The 18,360-nt window shown below is 39.7% G+C and overlaps 1 pseudogene; it reads left to right on the forward strand.

Annotated features, from left to right (window-relative positions):
- Positions 1–8,347: 8,347 nt before the first annotated feature.
- Positions 8,348–18,106, forward strand: LOC122307452 (annotated as a pseudogene).
- The last annotated feature ends 254 nt before the right edge of the window (positions 18,107–18,360 follow it).

An 18,360-nucleotide genomic window follows, 5' to 3' on the forward strand; every position in this document is an offset into this window, starting at 1 on the left:
GTTGTGGTAGCAAGTAAGCATGTTGTGAACGAGAGAGTAGGCCTGCAACTTGACCAACCTAGATTGGATTTGAGCACGACCCGACCCGACCTAGTGCATAGCCCAACAAGAACTAATTTGGCCCAACTTAAGTTGGGTCAACCCGTTTGCCAGCTGGGGTTTAAAGTCAAAACTCTCCCATGCCCAATACCATTTCTTTTCTAGGACAAGATTTGAATGAGGTCGATGTTTTTCTTCGGGCTACCAAAATGTTCTTTCTACAGTGAGCTTTGTCAATTAATCAGCTAGCTTGTAATGAATTTCTAGTTGCTGGGTGGACGAAAGCTACGGCAGGTTAAATCACGCGGCGTTAGGGAATGGCAAATCCTCGCCTAGCAAAGCTTCTTTTCTTAGATTTGACTCTGCCTCCATATCCTCCTCTTCTTCACTCTTCCCTATGTGTACCTCTCTCTCTCTCTCTCTCTCTCTCTCTCTCTCTCTCTCTCCATATTTAATGCTTATACATTATTGGGTCGTGGGGAAGTGAATGATGATTGTATTGTTTGAGTCGAAATGGTCATGTGATTTTCCTTATTTTTCCTCTGTTAGAGGTTGTGCTTGTTGCTTGTTGGATTCGATGGGGATGAGAAATGGAGTCAACGAATGGAGTACATGGTGATGATGAACGGAGTCGACGGTGATGACAGAGAGAAATTGGGAGGGATGACAGCTAGGGTTTGAGATTTGGGGAGCTGTAGTCAGATTAAAACCAACAGTTAGCGGGTTCACCCACAAGGTAGTTCAACCTGTTTCTATCGATCGGGTCGGATCGGGGCGTACAGACAGTGCTGGTTAGCAACTTTTCTGCACAACCCTACGAGGGAGGGTGGCGAGATGGTATGGTGAGGGCCTTCCATAGCTGAGTAGTGCCTCGGCCACTTCATAGGTGAAAAGCTCGTGGCGAGATCCGAAGTCCAATGTTATGCGACCGGTAGGGAAGGTCCCACCTACACTTTCTATTGCTGGGGAGCATAACGTCGGCGATAGAAAACACCAACATGTCCAGTTGTAGCCATTGGCAGCCTCAGCAGGCCATGGGAAGCTAGCGGTGACATCGTTGCCTAGTCGGTCGATGGACACCTTGCTAATGACAGAAAATGCCGATCATCTTGGTGTTGGCTAATGGTGGCCCTGCTCACCCACAGACGCCACAGGGAGGGCCCTTTTGGGTGCAAGACAATGTGCATCCGCTGCCCACCCTTCCTCTCATGGATGCACTTTATGTTCATGGCCACTATAGCTCAGGGCCAATGCGAGCACAACCTCCATGGGTCAGTGACCATTCTCATTGCGACAGAAGGCATCAACAGTCACCGGGCTCACGATTGGAGGCTCACGGTGTTACGTGCACTTCTAATTCCACCATGCATGCAGTGGGTGGTGCATGTGATACGTGCACAATACAAAAGTTAAATTATAAAATAAAATTATTACGGGTGGGATCCACATCTATCAAATCTCCAAAACGTTAAAACCATCTCATCTCATTTCCTAATCCAAACATACAAAATTTTTAAAAACCATCTCATCTCATTTCAACTCAACAATTTCACTACTATTCACAAAACCATCTTAACTCATCTTATCTCTGAATCCAAACGAGCCCTTACGTGACTCAACTTAAAGAATAGCCTACATCTACTAATGGAGATGATCGCAAAGAAATTGACTAATCAAAATTGGAGTACAAAGCAGCGGTAACAAATCACTCAAACCAAAAGTCTCAATACACCCAAGTCTCACAATCTCATTAGAGAGAGAACACTCGATTAGCTATTCGTACATCTTTTGAGTTCTCTTCTCACTTCTGTCTATTTCATACACATGCTCTTATAGATGAGAGTTGCTCATTTTTAGACGTGAGAATAGATAAAGCACGACTATTTATAGTGTCATGATCTCAGTGGCCATTTTTTGGTCTTTTATAAGTTATAATGTTTGATGCTATAAATAAAAAGTACTTTGTGTGATTTAATCATCCGTTGTTGATTATTTATGTATAAAATTCAGTTTGCTATGAATAAATCTATTATTAATATATATATATATATATAAATCTAAAAGGTGTTTACCCTGAACCATATAGTGTCACCACCTTTCAATTCCTTTGTAATATATTCTTTTTATGATTTGTGATTTTCTCATTGATTAGAATAAAATCCTTTGGGTCGTTTGATTACATAGATAAGATAAGATGAGATAAAATTTGAAAGTTAAATAAAATATCGTTAGAATATATTTTTTTAATATTATTTTTGTTTTAAAATTTAAAAAAGTTGCACTGTTTATTATATTTTATGTGAGAGTTTGAAAATTTTGCGTTAATGCCTAAAAATAGTACAATAAGCGAGAAGGGGAGAAAGAGTCATTCTCAGCTTGCTGAGACTATTCGTGCATCGATCAGTGTTATATAGAGCCCCCGACGATGGCCCGATGCGGTTGTACGGTGTATGTGCGTTCATCCATGGCAGTAAGCAGTAAATATATGCGGGGAAAAAAAATAGAGGGAGACACACATATTTACATGATTCGACATTGGGCCTATGTCCACGGATTATTTGGGAATGTGAATCCACTATAATATGCTTATTTACAGTCTCTCATGGTCTTTCTTCCTTGTTGTACAATCAAGATATGAGCTCTGTCTTCTAGTCGAGATCTCGTCGCTGCAATCCCTCTCTTAAGGTCGAAGAAACCCTAGAAGTTGAAGTCAAAGAACTCAAAGTTAGTCGAAGAAATCAAAGTCCCCTTCAAAGTCATCTGACAGCTCCCTTTATCCTCTACTCCTCCATTGCTTTATGTCCCCCATCTTCTATTCTTTACATCACATTCCCACTTTTCCTCCAAACACCCTTTTCTTTCCTCAGTTCTTTGTCCCTTCATTCTTTCTCTCTTTCTTTCATCTTGATGAGACCTCCTAACTTGGGCTGGGCCTAGAAAACCACTTTAGGCCTAGTATATTTTATCCCTTCTAATTGCTGACGATTCTTTAGGGCAATTTGTTCCAAAAAAGACCTTGAAAATCTTGAAGATAAAATTTGTAATAGAAATGCAGACATCCATAACAAAATAAATTTTGGGAGCGGAACCCTTACTTTTTGCTTGTGTTAGGCGGTAAAGAATTCCAAGCGTGAGACTAGGCGGGAGATAGGCTCGATTGCATAAGGTGTGAGCGTGGAGCTTGGCTATGGTGGGAGATGGGCTTGACCATGTAAGGTGCGAGCTCGGGGTTCAACCATGTAAGGAGCTCGGCTTTGGCATGATATGTGCTCAACCATGTAAGGTGCGAGCTCGGGGTTCAACTTGGCTAGAGGTGTGCTCAACCGCGTAAAGTGTGAGCGTGGAGCTCAACTTTTATGTGCGTGAGTGTGGTCGAGCAATCAAGTGACTTGCCCATCTATTCAAGTGCCTGGGAGGCTAGGCGGTCTTTGACCTTTCCCTCCTATTGACTTGTTATGAAAATGGTGGTAAGCTGGTTAGTCGAAAGACTAAACCTGCTTTTTGGGTGTGACGAAGGTTGAGTAGTTCGTAAGACTAGAGTCGCCTTATTGCTGTGAGGGAGGTTGATCAGTTTGTAAGATTGGACTAACCTAGTTGTTCTGGCGGAGGTCAAGCAGTGCACCAAATTGAACTCACTTGTTGTTGTCGAAAGCGCATATTCATTTGGGATTTTTGTTTTCGATGGTGTAGGTGAGTTTTTCTTCTCTGATATGAATTGTTGTTAATGTTAGAGTTTGTTTGTTGTAACTCACACAAAGTGGTCAGAGAGTTCGTTGATCCCTTGGGTCCATCTTAGGTGGTTGCCAAGCCTGTCGACTCATTCTTGAAAGAAACTTGCACGAGGAAGTTGTAGAGCTAAGAGGCACGTTAACCTCGTAGGCCCAACCCGAGTCCTAGTATTCCAAAGCCCTATAGCCATCCAAAGGGGTCCGACCCTCGAGATCACATCAAAGAAAGAAAGATATGTAACACGGGAACCATACACAGGGGATAGATGGGAACCCCCCGACTCTGGCCTTCCCTGTTACACTTGGAATCAAGGAATTACGTCAATAGATGAACAAAAGATGCATATGACCCTCTATTCTCTAACGGAGGGGATTAGAAGTGACTACGATGTCCACCCATCACCAAGACTCACCTAGGGAGCCACATCGCAATAATGACCCTGTCTCAAAGGACCACGTTGTATTAAATGCCCAGACTATTATAAACACGGAAGGGACGGTTGAGTTGCTAGAACCCCAAGCCCAACTTCATAAGTATCAAGCATGGTGAACTAGCAAAATTTTATCTTCACAACAAACAAAAGATCATATAAAGTGGTGTTAATGAAAAGAATAGGCCAAAATTTAAAGCAAAGTGGGTGGTCAAAGAAGATGCCATGTCACTTTAATTGATAGGACCTCTTGCATATTCTTGCATTTCTTGTATATCATTAGTCTAAGACATGCATTTTTTTTTTTTTTTTTTTTTTTGGGTTTGGTTCAAAGTTTTTTTTTTTAAGAAAAGTGTATGATTGATATGTCAAAGTTTGAGTACTTGTGTTTTCGTATGGTAAATTCTTGAACCTGTGCATCTCTCTAATTTGTGTAATTTATTTTGTGCATACTAACACTATGGGTTATCTTGATAAAGTTCATTTACAAAGTAGTATGAGGAACTTGTATGTATGCATATAAGAATTAAAGTTTATATTGTTTAATGAGATACTCACCATAGAGGGAGTCCATGCCTTGATTTAACTAATACTAGTTGAACCTAATACAATAATTAAGAGATATCCCCTTGCCAAACACAAATAGTTGAATCATTGCGAAAAAAAACAAACATCCTACATGGATATACCCCTTAAGTCCTTATAGAAATAATTGTTACTTTAATCATTGTGGAAAAAAATGAGTAACAAAAATTGACAAAAAAAAGGGGTTGTGCAAACTAGTTTTTGAAGGAGATATTCCTATATCTAGGCCCCTAGCATAAAATTTGACTTTTGAGGTGAATATCTTAGGAGCATCTACAAAAAGAAAATATTCATGAATAATATTATCAAAAATATATTGAAAGGAAAAAGAAATAAAGAATTGTTACTTTATATAAATTTACTCACTCACACACTCACTTGAAGTTTGACATTGATGAACTTATGAGGTGTAAACATCCATTGTGATTGTTACAAATAAGAGAGTGTACTCTATATTTTTTGTTATGTGGGTGACACTATGCTTGGACTTGTGATGCATTTAGGCATGTAAATTGACTCAGTTTAAAAAAAATGGAAAATAGAAAATAGAAAATAGAAAATATTTTATTTTTATATAAAGAAAAGGGAAAATATAAAATATATTTATATTCTTTTATGGTTTTATTTTGGTTATTTGGTCTGTGTCAGTTTTGGATTTTTTAGTATCGAGTGCATAAGTCTGATACATGAGTTTGGGAGTGGGTCTATGTTTTGATGGTATAAGTCACAGTGGGACTCTACGCCATAAGCAGGTGCGCAGCTCTTAATCACTATAAACATGACCAGGCCCCGAGTGTACTTCTTTATAAACACGCCCAGCACTCGAGTGTATTTCTCTAAGTCATCCCCCTCCCCCCCCCCCCCCCCCCCCCCCCAACACTCTTATCCCATCTTGAGCCCTAGCCCCAACTCGTCTTTCAATCCCATACGATTTTTTCATGATTTCGACCAAGTTCATATAATCTTCATCTACGATTCGGTATCGCAGTAACTATCTTCCTTCATCCATCTTCATCTATTTTTTCCATTCTAGGTTTGGTGCACATGAGTCTTGTCAAATTAGTGACAAAAATGTGGAGTATTGGAGCAGATTGATTTGTTTTGTGATTTATTTTGGTATTGTGAAATTTATGGGGAGTTTAATGAATTTGCTTTGCTTGAGGGTTAGTTGGATGAATTTGCTGTTGAAATGAATTTGTTGAGAGGGAGTTGAATGCTTTTTTTTTCCTATTTAAGATAGTTTAATATTGAGGGGAGAACTAAATTTTTGTTTGCAAAAATTACTTGAGATTTTTTTTTTTTTTTTTGCTAGACAAAAATTTGATGTTGCACTAGAACATGCTTAGACTTTGAATTAGATTTTAACTCGTGTGAATTATGAGTCATTGTTCTATGTCATTATTTTCTATTCTTAATTATTTGTTTGGAATTTCTACTCAGTTTCTTGGTTTGCTAGTTGTGTTTTGGCAGGTCCAAATTACATTCATCAAAGTTTATTTTATCACTAATCTGCCAAAGGGGGAGACTGTAGATGCAAGAGTTATCACCAATCCGCCAAAGAGGGAGATTATAGATGCAAGATTTTGGCTAGAACTTGGAGACTTAGTTGATAAGTTTGGATAAAACTAGATGACTAAAATGATAAGGTTTATCCTATCATTAAGTTTGTAATTATGGATGAGTGTAAAATAATTATTGACTTTATCTATAACATTATTGAGTTTATCTAGAAGTCAAAGATGTTGTTTAGATAAGTCATTTATGTGAAATTCGAGTCCATTAGAATCTGCACTTATTCAGAACAGAAACTGAACAGAAATCAGGTACTGCAAATAAGAGTAATTGCGAAATGTCAACAAACCGTTAGGAGACGTCTTTGTGATAGATTATATTCGTCAGTAGAATCCTATTGGAACTCTTTCCAAATTGTTTATTTAAGGGATGCTACTGGTTAGAATCTGTAGAGATTCAGATATACATATTTTCTAGAGCACTTTCTAGTGCATATTTTGGTGAGAAAATTTTTTAGAAAATTTTCATATTTTTATCTCTAATTGAGTGTGATTGTGCTCCAAGTGTAGAGGATCGTTGATTAGATTTCAGTCACTGGAGTTTCAGGAGGAAAGTCATTATTTGAAGATCGCTAAAGGTTCTGACTGCTACCTTGGTAGAAGACAAATGAGTTATTTGTCTGGCCAAGTAATAGAATCATGTTGCAAAGGTTTTGTGATTGAAAATTACTTGTAATTGATTTTCAAATAATAAGATTGACTTTTTTAAATTTGGCTATCTCATAAAATTTTACTTTTAAGAAGTTCTTTAAAGAGTTTTCATTCGTAACCAATCATTATTATTTAATGCAAGTTAATTTATTTAATTTAAGTATTTAATTCATTAAGTTGAGATCTAACCAATTTATTCAAGTAAATTAATAGATAATTTTATAAATACACATGAATACATTAGAAATTTCAATTATTCCTCTTCAATCTGGATCTAACTATGGCTAACTGTAACTGTAATATGGACCCCATGTTCCTATCTGTTACCTCGTCTTTTTTTTTTTTTTTTAATCCGTCATGATCTTGTTTAAAACTAACGGAGAATTGACCTGCGCTCATTGCAGAAGAGAGAAAAGCATGCATGAAAGACAAACATCGATTTATGTCAGTTAATTTTTTGTATGTTTCTAATTTGGTCTGCTGTCTTGAAGACTTCAACAGTATTGGGGGACTCTATTCCATAATAACGTCTGCTGTCGTGGAGGCGAGACAGTGGACGATTCAATACAAAATTGAGTTACTACAGTTACCATGACTTACGATCATGGAACTACAATCTCACTCTCGGATGGTATAAAATTCAGTACCATGATATACTGCTCTTAGCAGGGAAGGATAAAATACCTTTTATTTATTTTCAGTTCCATTTAATTATTTTATATAGTATTACACTAATTAAGAAAGGATGTTGATACTGTATATTCAAGCTGTACGTGGACCACGAGATACATGCTAACATCGAAACTATAAAGCATTAATGAATAGAACGGACCGAAACCGACCCACGGCCTCCAACAAATGCACGTCCAGGCTATAAATCTACGTTATATAAACATTCATATATTATTTAAGAGAATAACTTTCTCCGATATATATAATAATACATAGAATAATCTGGTATGTGTGTGTGACAGTGTGTTTAAATAATTTATTTAGACCCATGGTCTGGCCCTGAACAAACAATTACAGATCAGTCTGGATCCAGATTTGGATCCTTATCTCCTAGCAATGCAACTGCATCAGAATCCTCGGCAAAAAGGCCATGAAACACGACAACCACGAAAGCAAGGCTTCCACTTGTGTGTGTGTGAGAGAGAGAGAGAGTCTTCTCCTTAACGTACAATGGGTTAATTCCAATGAAAGCAAGGAAGTTGATGCCGCTGCGCTTTATTTCCATTCTGATTTTATTTATTCACGTGTTCTCACTTTTTGATGGTTATATATAGGCCGGCCAAATTGCAACAAGCATACAAGCCATATTCTCCACCTCGATCCACCCCATATCTATAGCTTCAAACCTTCCTTTGCTTCGTCTTGCACAACATGGACACCCAGTTGGGTTACAGTTCTTCGCAGCAACCTAATGTTTCTAGTTCTTTGCAGCAACCCACCCGGTCTAACAATCCTTTACAGGGCTCATTTCAGCAACCAAGCCAACTGGGCAATGTGCAACAACCCTTACCCTCCCAACTGGGTTCTGTGCAGCAACCTTCCCAACTGGGTTCTCTCCAGCAATCCTCCCAGCTGGGTCTTCACCAACCCGGCCTGACTACCAATGCGTTACAAGGTTCCCTACAGCAATCAAGTCAGCTGGGTTCATTGCAGCAGCCAAGTCAGCTGGGTTCATTGCAGCAACCTAGCCATCTGGGTTCACTGCAGCAACCGAGCCATCTGGGTTCGTTGCAGCCCTCCAACCCGCAGCCCGCAGGGTTCTTTCCAACCCACCCACCAACCAGGTGCTTTGCAGCAATACAGCGGCCTCACCAACAGGTTCTCGCCTAGTTCTATGCAGCAATTGATCAAAGGTGATCGAAGCATGATAACATTGTCCGATGACAATGTGATGGTGAAGCAAGTTCTGGGAACCCATGCTCCTGATGGCCGAGAAGTTGATATCAGACCCCTTCTTTATATTGTCGAGGACATTCTTAATCGTGCCACTTTGAATCCTGAAGGCCTAATGATAACGGTACTAATACTAACCATTTTCTTTCAAGAAATTAACGTTTCATGAAAAACAATTAGAAACATCAGCAAACTTGATGCGACAGATCGATGCATGTCTAATTAATTTATCTCAATTATGCATTTGTGCATTGTTTTCATTACTTAAGTACTACTTGTGAAATCACCGTTTATCACAAAAGTTTAAACTTATAAGAAGAGTTAGATTTTATTATTTGTATTATATTCTTAACACTCCCTCCACGTGTGGACCAATCTCTTCTTCAATGAGTCTACCTAACATGTGAAATATTTAATTAAATTAGTAAAATGCAGAGTGAGGGTTCCAACTCATGACCTCCGTTATGATACTATATGAAATCACTACTTATTCCAAAAACTTAAACTTATAGAAAGAGTTAGATTTTATTATTTGTATTATATTCTTAACACAATTTGTATTATACTGCAGGGTACCCAAGCACAAGTTGAATACTTGGAGGACAAGAGTCACCAAGCCAATTTCCTTGTCCTGCTTGATGCTCTGCCATATATAATTGATCGAATTTCCTGCGAGGTTTTATCCAACCATATATACAACATTTTATATATGCTTCATATGATATGTCTATCTCAAATAATTATTTCTCACAAATAGTATAGGCAACGTTAATATTCTAATACCTGACCTAAAGATCAGCTTATAATTTTGCTGCAGATTATTAAGTTTTATATATGGATCAACATCAACATGTACACATTCATGAAATAATCTATACATGTCTGAATTTTCCGATACAATACAAGACTTTCAGTGGCTCGGATGCACACCAAACGACACTTTCAATATTTCACCTAGTGTCTTCCTTCACATGGGATGCTAAGCTGGTCCTGGCCCTTGCAGCTTTTACTTTGACCTATGGAGAATTTTGGCTCCTTGCCCAGATTTACTGATCAACAAACCAACTTGCAAAAGCAATGTCATTCTTAAAGCAAGTACCTAGCATCATTGAGCATGCAGGCTTACTGAAACCTAGGTTCGACGCACTAAATGATCTGATCAGGGCGGTATTGGAAGTAACACGGACTGTAGTTGAGTTTAAAGAGTTACCATTCGCGTATATCACCCAGTAGGTGCCTGCATTATCCTCAGCCTTGGCACAAGTTCCAACAGCTATCTATTGGACCATCAGGAGTATTGTAGCTTGCGCAACTAAAATTTGTAGCTTCAGCAGCTTGGGCTACGAGTATGTATTTTCTATCATCCATCCTTCAAAATCTTGAATATATATATATATATATATATATAAATATTTATAGACACAGTCACACACAGCTCAAACACATAGATAAAGTAGGACAATCACAACTTTTATTAAACATTTCCTAAACCTTTTATGCGATGGGTAAGTAATATACACAAATTATCGAAAGGGAAATAATATTTTGCATGAACTACCAGTACATTTTTTAATTTGCACCACAAAACTGTCAAATTGGACATAAAATTACGTTATCTAATAATATGCACTCTCAGTTTGGATGAGAACATTATAAATACAGATTAAAAAAGACGTGACAATCTTGATGAGATCGTGATCATTGATGGTGCAAATTGGCGGCTTTGACATTTTTTATGTGCAAATTAAAAAATCATGTGGCAGTTCCTGAGCATGAGAGTGCAAAATATAATTTTCTCTTGTTAAAAGTGTTGGGAGCTTTTCTGATACAGAGACGATTCTAAATAAAAGAGGGACGGAATTTAACGTAGTTCGGCAATTGCCTACGTCCACAGATGCTGTAATTTCACTATGAAAATAATTTTTATAGAAATCTCTCTCTGCTCACCCACTCTGTCTGCACACACACGCAACACACACTCTATTTTCTCTCTGCTGCACTTCTCTCTGCTACACTCAGTCCGCACACACACAATTGAGCTCTCTCCTATTTATAGGAGAGAGCAGCCTAAAATGTTTTTTTTCGGTGCAGCATTTTACGAAAAAATTTGAGGAGTCACTTGCTGCAGACACTGTGCGTGTCTGCAAGTGGTGCCTAATATGCTAAGGAAATAAACGGTGCATGTTTCACTGTTCATTGTTTTTGTCTCCACTCATAACAATCTCCCATTTGGAGACAAATGAGTCTACATATCTTCATAGCAACTATCACAGCAACTTCAAGTCATGCCTTTAAGTACGAAGTCCAACTGAACCTATACACAGCTTCAGTTTGTTAGCAGTAACTACTTTTGTGAACATGTCTGCTGGGTTCTCTGTTCCTCGAATCTTCTCAAGTATTAGCTGTCCACTATCGAGAAGAGATCGGATAAAATGGTATCGCAACTGTATGTGTTTTGTTCTGGAATGAAAGGCTGGATTCTTTGCAAGAAAAATAGCACTCTGACTATCACTGTGCAGAATACCTTTTTTATTCTTCCTTCTCAATTCCTCCAAGAATGACTGCAACCAAACCATTTCCTTCTCTGCTTAAGTTATAGCAACGTATTCTGCTTCTGTAGTTGAGAGAACAACAATCTTCTGTAACTTAGAAGCCCACGATACAGCTGTACCACCCAGCGTATACACAAATCCAGTAGTACTTTTTCTGCTGTCAACGTCACCTGCTAAATCAGCATCTACATATCCCTGTAGTTTTAAACCTGCTTTTGTAAAGCATAGTGACGTATCTGAAGAGCCTTGTAGATATCTTAAAATCCACTTGACTGCTTCCCAATGCTACTTTCCTGGATTACTCATGTACCTGCTCACAGCTCCCACTGCTTGTGCAATATCTGGCCTAGTACAGACCATGGCGTACATAAGACTACCAATAGCAGATGCATAGGATATTCTGTCCATGCATTCTTGCTCTTCCTCCGTCTTTGGCGACTGATCCTTAGTTAGTCGAAAGTGACTAGCTAAGGGTGTGCTTACTGGTTTCGCCTTGTCCATGTTAAACTTTCTGAGCACCTTCTTTACATACTCCTCCTGGGAGAGCTTGAGAGTATCATTAGACCTGTCTCTAATAATTCTCATACCAAGGATTTGTTTTGCAGCACCCAAATCCTTCATCTCAAACCGCTTTGACAACTGCTTCTTCAGTTCATTGATTTCCTCGATGCTTGACTCTGCAACGAGCATATCATCCACATATAACAGTAGGATAGTATAAGAGTTGTCAAAGTTCTTCATATAGCAACAATGGTCAGCCTGCAGTCTTGTAAATCCATTACCGCACATGAAGTTGTCAAACTTCCGGTACCATTGTCGTGGAGCTTGTTTTAGGCCATACAAGCTCTTCTTCAGTTTGCAAACTAGATTCTCTTTTCCCTTCACTGAGAATCCTTGTGGCTGGTGCATATAGATGTCTTCCTCCAAATCACCATGAAGGAATGCAGTCTTCACATCTAACTGCTCAAGATGTAGATTCTCTGTAACCACAATTGCCAACACTAGCCTGATCGTTGTCAATTTTACAACTGGAGAGAAAATGTCTATGTAGTCGACATCTTCCTTTTGTTGAAACCCCTTCATGACCATTCTGGCTTTGTAGCGCTTGCTACCATTATGCTCTTCCTTAATTCTGTACACCCATTTATTGTGCAAAGCCTTCTTACCTTTTGGAAGTTTAGTTAGCTCCCATGTCTGATTTGACATCAGTGACTCCATCTCATCTTGCATGGCTTTCTCCCACTTGATCGAATCTTCAATTCGTAGAACTTCATCATAACTTTCCGGTTCACCACTATCTGTTAGCAAGATGTGGTATAGAGATGGTGAGAACCGCTGTGGTGGCCTAATTGTTTTTGAAGATCTTCGAGTAACAGTGAGTGGTGTACGTTGTTCGATCTGTGTATCATCATTTTCTTGATCCTCGTTCTGATCAGTGTTGACTCGAGTAACATCAAAGTCAACAACCTCAGGTTTCTTTGGTTGTTCCTCAGATTCAGCTTGTGACTTAGCTTTGTACAGAATCTGCTCATTAAATATCACATTTCTACTTCTGATGATTTTGCAATTTTTATCATCCCAAAATCGATAGCCAAATTCTTCATCCCCATAACCAATGAAAAAATATTTTCTAGATTTGGCTTCTAACTTGTTACGATCAGTAGAATCTATATGAACATATGATAAACAGCCAAAAACTTTCAAATGGGAAAGATTTACCTTCTTTCCGCTCCAGACTTCCTCTGGTAGATCGAACTTTAAGGGAACTGAAGGTCCCCGATTAATCAAATAGGCTGCAACTACATCAGCCCAAAAACATTCAGGCAATCCTGAATTCAGCCTCATGCTTCTGGCACGTTCGTTGAGAGTTCTGTTCATGCGTTCAGCTACGCCATTCTGCTACGGTGTCCCGGGAATAGTCTTCTGAAATCTAATCCCATTTGCAACACAGAATTCTTTGAACCCTCCGTCGATGTACTCTCCTCCATTGTCTGACCTCAGACATTTTAACTTCAAGCATGTTTCATTTTCAACCATGGCTCTCCACTTCTTGAAAGTATCAAATGTGTCAGATTTATTTTTCAAAAAATAAACCCATACTTTCTTGCTTGAGTCATCAATAAATGAAACATAGTACCGCGATCCTCCAAGAGAAGCGACTGAGGATGGCCCCCCACAAATCTGTGTGCACCAACTCCAACTTTGTAGATTTTGGAGTTCTACCATTTTTTAGGAAACTAACTTTTTTCTGTTTCCCAAAAATGCAACCTTCACACATATCGAAATCAGTTGATTCCAACTTTGGTAACTTCCCCTTGGATAATAATACTTTCATTCCTTTCTCACTCATGTGACCAAGCCTTTGATGCCATAGATTGGCATTTGCATCAGCAATTGCAATAGTATCTCTAATACTTGAAGTCATGTATAGAGTACCTATTTTTGTGCCTCGAGCTATTACCATAGCTCCTCTTGTTATCTTCCACGTGCCACCGGTAAATAGTACCGAATGCCCATCAGCATCAAGTTGCCCTACAGAAATCAGGTTCCTCATGAGCTTAGGAACATGTCGTAACTTCTGTAGCAACCATGCACTTCCATTGGGCAGATTGATTGGTACATCTCCTATGCCTTTGATTTCCAACGCTTCACCATCTGCTAAGTACACCTTCCCGAAATCACCAGTGACATAATTCTGCATGATTTCTCGGTGTGCTGTAGTGTGGAACGAGGCTCCTGAATCTAACACCCAAAATTCAATTTGGTTGTCAACTGAAAGAAGTAAGGCATCTTGGAGATTTTCTGTTGTGGCATTAACAGAGTCATGCTCATTCTTCTTCTTTGCTTCCTTGCAATTATTTTTGAAGTGGCCAATCTTGCCACAATTCCAGCACTGTACTTGTTTTCCGGACTTAGATTTACTTCTGCCTCTTCGGGACTTTGATCTGCCCCGATTTGAACTTCTACTAGCTCATCTACCTCTCGTCTCGAGGTTTAAGGCAGAACTGGAAGTTGATGCTTCTCCTGTATCTCTTCTGCGAACTTCCTCGCTAAGAATATGGTCCCGGATATCTTGATACTTCATCTTTGTTTTGCCATAAGAATTGCTAACAGCTGTTCTCCTGGCCTCCCAGCTCTTTGGCAATTGAGCTAGAGCAATTAGTGCATGTACTTCATCATCAAATTCAATCCCCACTGAAGCTAATTGATTGATGATGGTGTTGAACTCATTCAGATGCTGAATAACTGGAGTTCCTTCTGCCATTCTCAAGTAGAATAGCTTGTACATCAAATGCACTTTGTTATTGGCTGATGGCTGCTCGTACATGTCTGATAGAGCTTTCATCAAATCCGCTGTGGTATTTTCCTTTCCCACATTGTGTGCAACTGATCTTGACAGTGTTAGTCGAATGACTCCCAACACTTATCTATCAAGGAAATTCCAATCTTCATTGCTCATGTCATCTGGCTTTCTTCCTAGAAGTGGAAGATGTAGTTTCTTCCCATAGAGATAATCCTCTATCTGCATTCTCCAGTAGGCAAAGTCTGTACCGTCAAATTTCTCGATACCAACACCTTTAGCTTCTTCTCTAGCCATAACTTTACAAATGAGTTCAAATTCAAACAAACAAAGATCACTGTTGCGTCCGAAACACTCGAATTAGCTGGAAACGAGTCCGGAATGATCCAAATAGTTTGTCAGTACTATTTGATCGTCGCGATAGAACTCCAACTGGCGTGATCTAGCCCAAAATGATCTGCAACACGTAGATGGTTCAGATCCAATGTACTGATGCCGAATCTCAAAATTTTGACCGTACGGATGAGTCCGGAATCATCCAAATAGTAGGAAATCACTATTTGATCGTCGAAATCGGACTCCGAATGACTTAGATCCCGAAAACAGATCTGAAAAACGGACGGTCCTGATCTGTCTGTCGCGTGAGATACACACGCTGCACAGTGCGTGTGGGCAAACGCGGGCGCGTGTAATACACTCGCTACAATACTATGTGCGCATGGGGGAGAGTGAGGCGCATGTGACACACGCGCCGAACCTCTGTAGGATTCGTGGGGGCACGTGGGCGCGTGTCCTTCACGCGTCTTCAACCTCTGGAGCACGTGAGGGCGCGTGTGGTGCATGCGTCTTCAACCTCCAGAGTGCGTGGGGGAGCGTGGGTTGCAGCAGATGCACGCGCCGATCTTCTAGGGGCGCATGTAGGCTCGTCCGACCTCCGTTTACGGCAACGGATTCGTCTCGACGCGAGGAACACCGTGGAGTTGTCAAAAATTAATTTTGAACAACTTGAATTTTCAGACAGCTCGAACCAGTGCTCTGATACCAGTTGTTGGGAGCTTTTCTGACACAGAGACGATTCTAAATAAAGGAGGGACGAAATTTAACGTGGTTCGGCAATTGCCTACGTCCACAGATGCTGTAATTTCACTATGAAAATAATTTTTACAGAAATCTCTCTCTGCTCACCCACTCTGTCTGCACACACACGCAGCACACACTCTATTTTCTCTCTGCTGCACTTCTTTTTGCTACACTCAGTCCGCACACACACAATTGAGCTCTCTCCTATTTATAGGAGAGAGCAGCCTACAATATTTTTTTTCGGTGCAGCATTTTACGGAAAAATTTGAGGCGTCACTTGCTGCAGACACTGTGCGTGTCTCCAAGTGGTGCCTAATATGCTAAGGAAATAAATGGTGCATGTTTCACTGTTCACTATTTTTGTCTCCACTCATAACAAAAAGTAAGAGTTTCAGTGCTTTTCCAAGTGCACTACTAAATTAATGGATGTTGATTGCAGGTTTGTGGTCTCCATCACATAAGCATGGGAACTATCCACCCTAACGCACAAGCTTAGAACCATATGCGACCATCTTAAGAAGCAGTTGGAAATATGCAACCAATACATAGGTATATATAGATATAAGTCATTTTTATGTCAAATATATATAGATCAATTAATCATGCAATATTGCCATGAAAGAAAGAAATATTAATACATGATGTAGAGCTAGTAGTACTAAGAATCTGCCATTAAATGCAGAGGTGAAGAAGGAAGCTGAAGCCTTTCAAATGCTCGTCAATCTCTTCGAGATGATCCACATTGACAATATGAAGCCTCTTAGGGCCATTATTTACCCCAAGGATGATCTTCAGCCTCTTTTTGATGGTTACACCAAGAAAAGGGTCGGCTTTTCTAAACACAATATGCATACATTTCTATCATTAATTATTGATAATTAGAACACTATATGTATACATATATAATATATTAACATGTACTATATATGATTGTTTTTCTATAACTCATGATGTTTTTGCAAAAACAGGTTAATATAGATGTTCTCAGGAGGAAAAATGTGTTACTGCTCATTTCCAGCTTGAACATCTCCCAAGATGAGTTGTCAATTCTGGAACAAATTTACAATGAATCCAGGCCGGTCCACTCAACGAGGCTAGAGAGGCTAGAGAGTCAGTATGAACTTGTGTGGATTCCACTAGTAGACCGTTCCCTCCCATGGATTGAACCCATGCAAAAACGTTTTGAGAGCCTGCAGTCTTCAATGCCATGGTACACTGTTTACCACCCTAACTTGATAGGGAAAGCGGTGGTCAGGTTTATAAGGAGAAGTGGCACTTCAGGAATAAACCTATCCTTATGGTGCTAGACCCTCAAGGAAGGGTTGTGTCCCCCAATGCAATCCACCTGATGTGGATTTGGGGAAGCAGTGCCTTCCCTTTCACTAGCGCTAGAGAAGAAGCGCTCTGGAGGGACGAGACTTGGAGGCTTAAGCTGCTGATTGACGACATTGACCCAACAATACTGAACTGGGTGAGCATGTTGCACGCAATACTAGTGTACATGCATTGTAATTAATTATACTTGCATGCAGTACTAATCTATATATAGACATGATATAAATTAATGCTGATCAAATCCACTTCTCCACTTCTGTACATATTTTCTGATGAACAAATTAAAGAAGGAAAGTACATTTTCTTGTATGGAGGGGATGACACTGAGTGGGTTTGAAAATTTACAAACAGGGCACGTGCAGTTGCATTGGCAGCAGACGTATCCTTAGAGTTGGCCTATGTGGGAAAGGATAGCAAACGGGAGCGAGTTCGACGAGTCTTGGCGACCATTGCCGTGGAGAAGCTGGGTCATTGCTGGCAAGACCTAGCCATGATGTGGTTCTTCTGGACCCGCCTCAAGAGCATGCTGTTCTCCAAGATTTAACAAGGCAAGGCTGACGACCACGGCGACCCCATGATGTAAGAGATCAAGAAGCTCCTTAGCTATCACAGAGACGGCGGCTGGGTTGTGCTCTGCAAAGGGTCTTCTGTGGTGGTCAATGGGCATGGGAACTCCATCCTGCCTACCCTGGTCGAGTATGACAAATGGAAGGAAAATGTGCGCCTTTAGGGGTTTGATGTGGCTTTCAAGAACCACCATGACCTGCTACGAGGTGAATTTTTCCCCTGCTGCTGCTTTGAGTTCTCGCACTTTGCCGGAAGGATCCCGGAGGGAATGAGATGCCCCGAGTGTCAATGCAGCATGGAGAAATACACCACTTACCTCTACTGCCATGATGAAGGCACTCCAAACATATCGTATTATTAGAACAACCTGATGATCAACCACTGCATGCATTTCCTTCCAGCTAGATCGCAGCTATATGCACATGATGATGCTGGTTCAAAATAACAATCGTGTGTTCTTTTATTTTATATCCTTTCATCTTTATTTTTTACGCAATGTATGTTGTGAAAAATAAAGATTATAGGATTGTCAAGAAGTAAAAAATAATAATAAATAAGATTTCAACAGTCACACAAAACATCAAGATTTTAGGGTTGATTTTGATTCAAAGCTAA

The sequence above is a fragment of the Carya illinoinensis genome, chromosome 4, assembly GCF_018687715.1.
Source record: "Carya illinoinensis cultivar Pawnee chromosome 4, C.illinoinensisPawnee_v1, whole genome shotgun sequence".
NCBI classification, from domain to species: domain Eukaryota; kingdom Viridiplantae; phylum Streptophyta; class Magnoliopsida; order Fagales; family Juglandaceae; genus Carya; species Carya illinoinensis.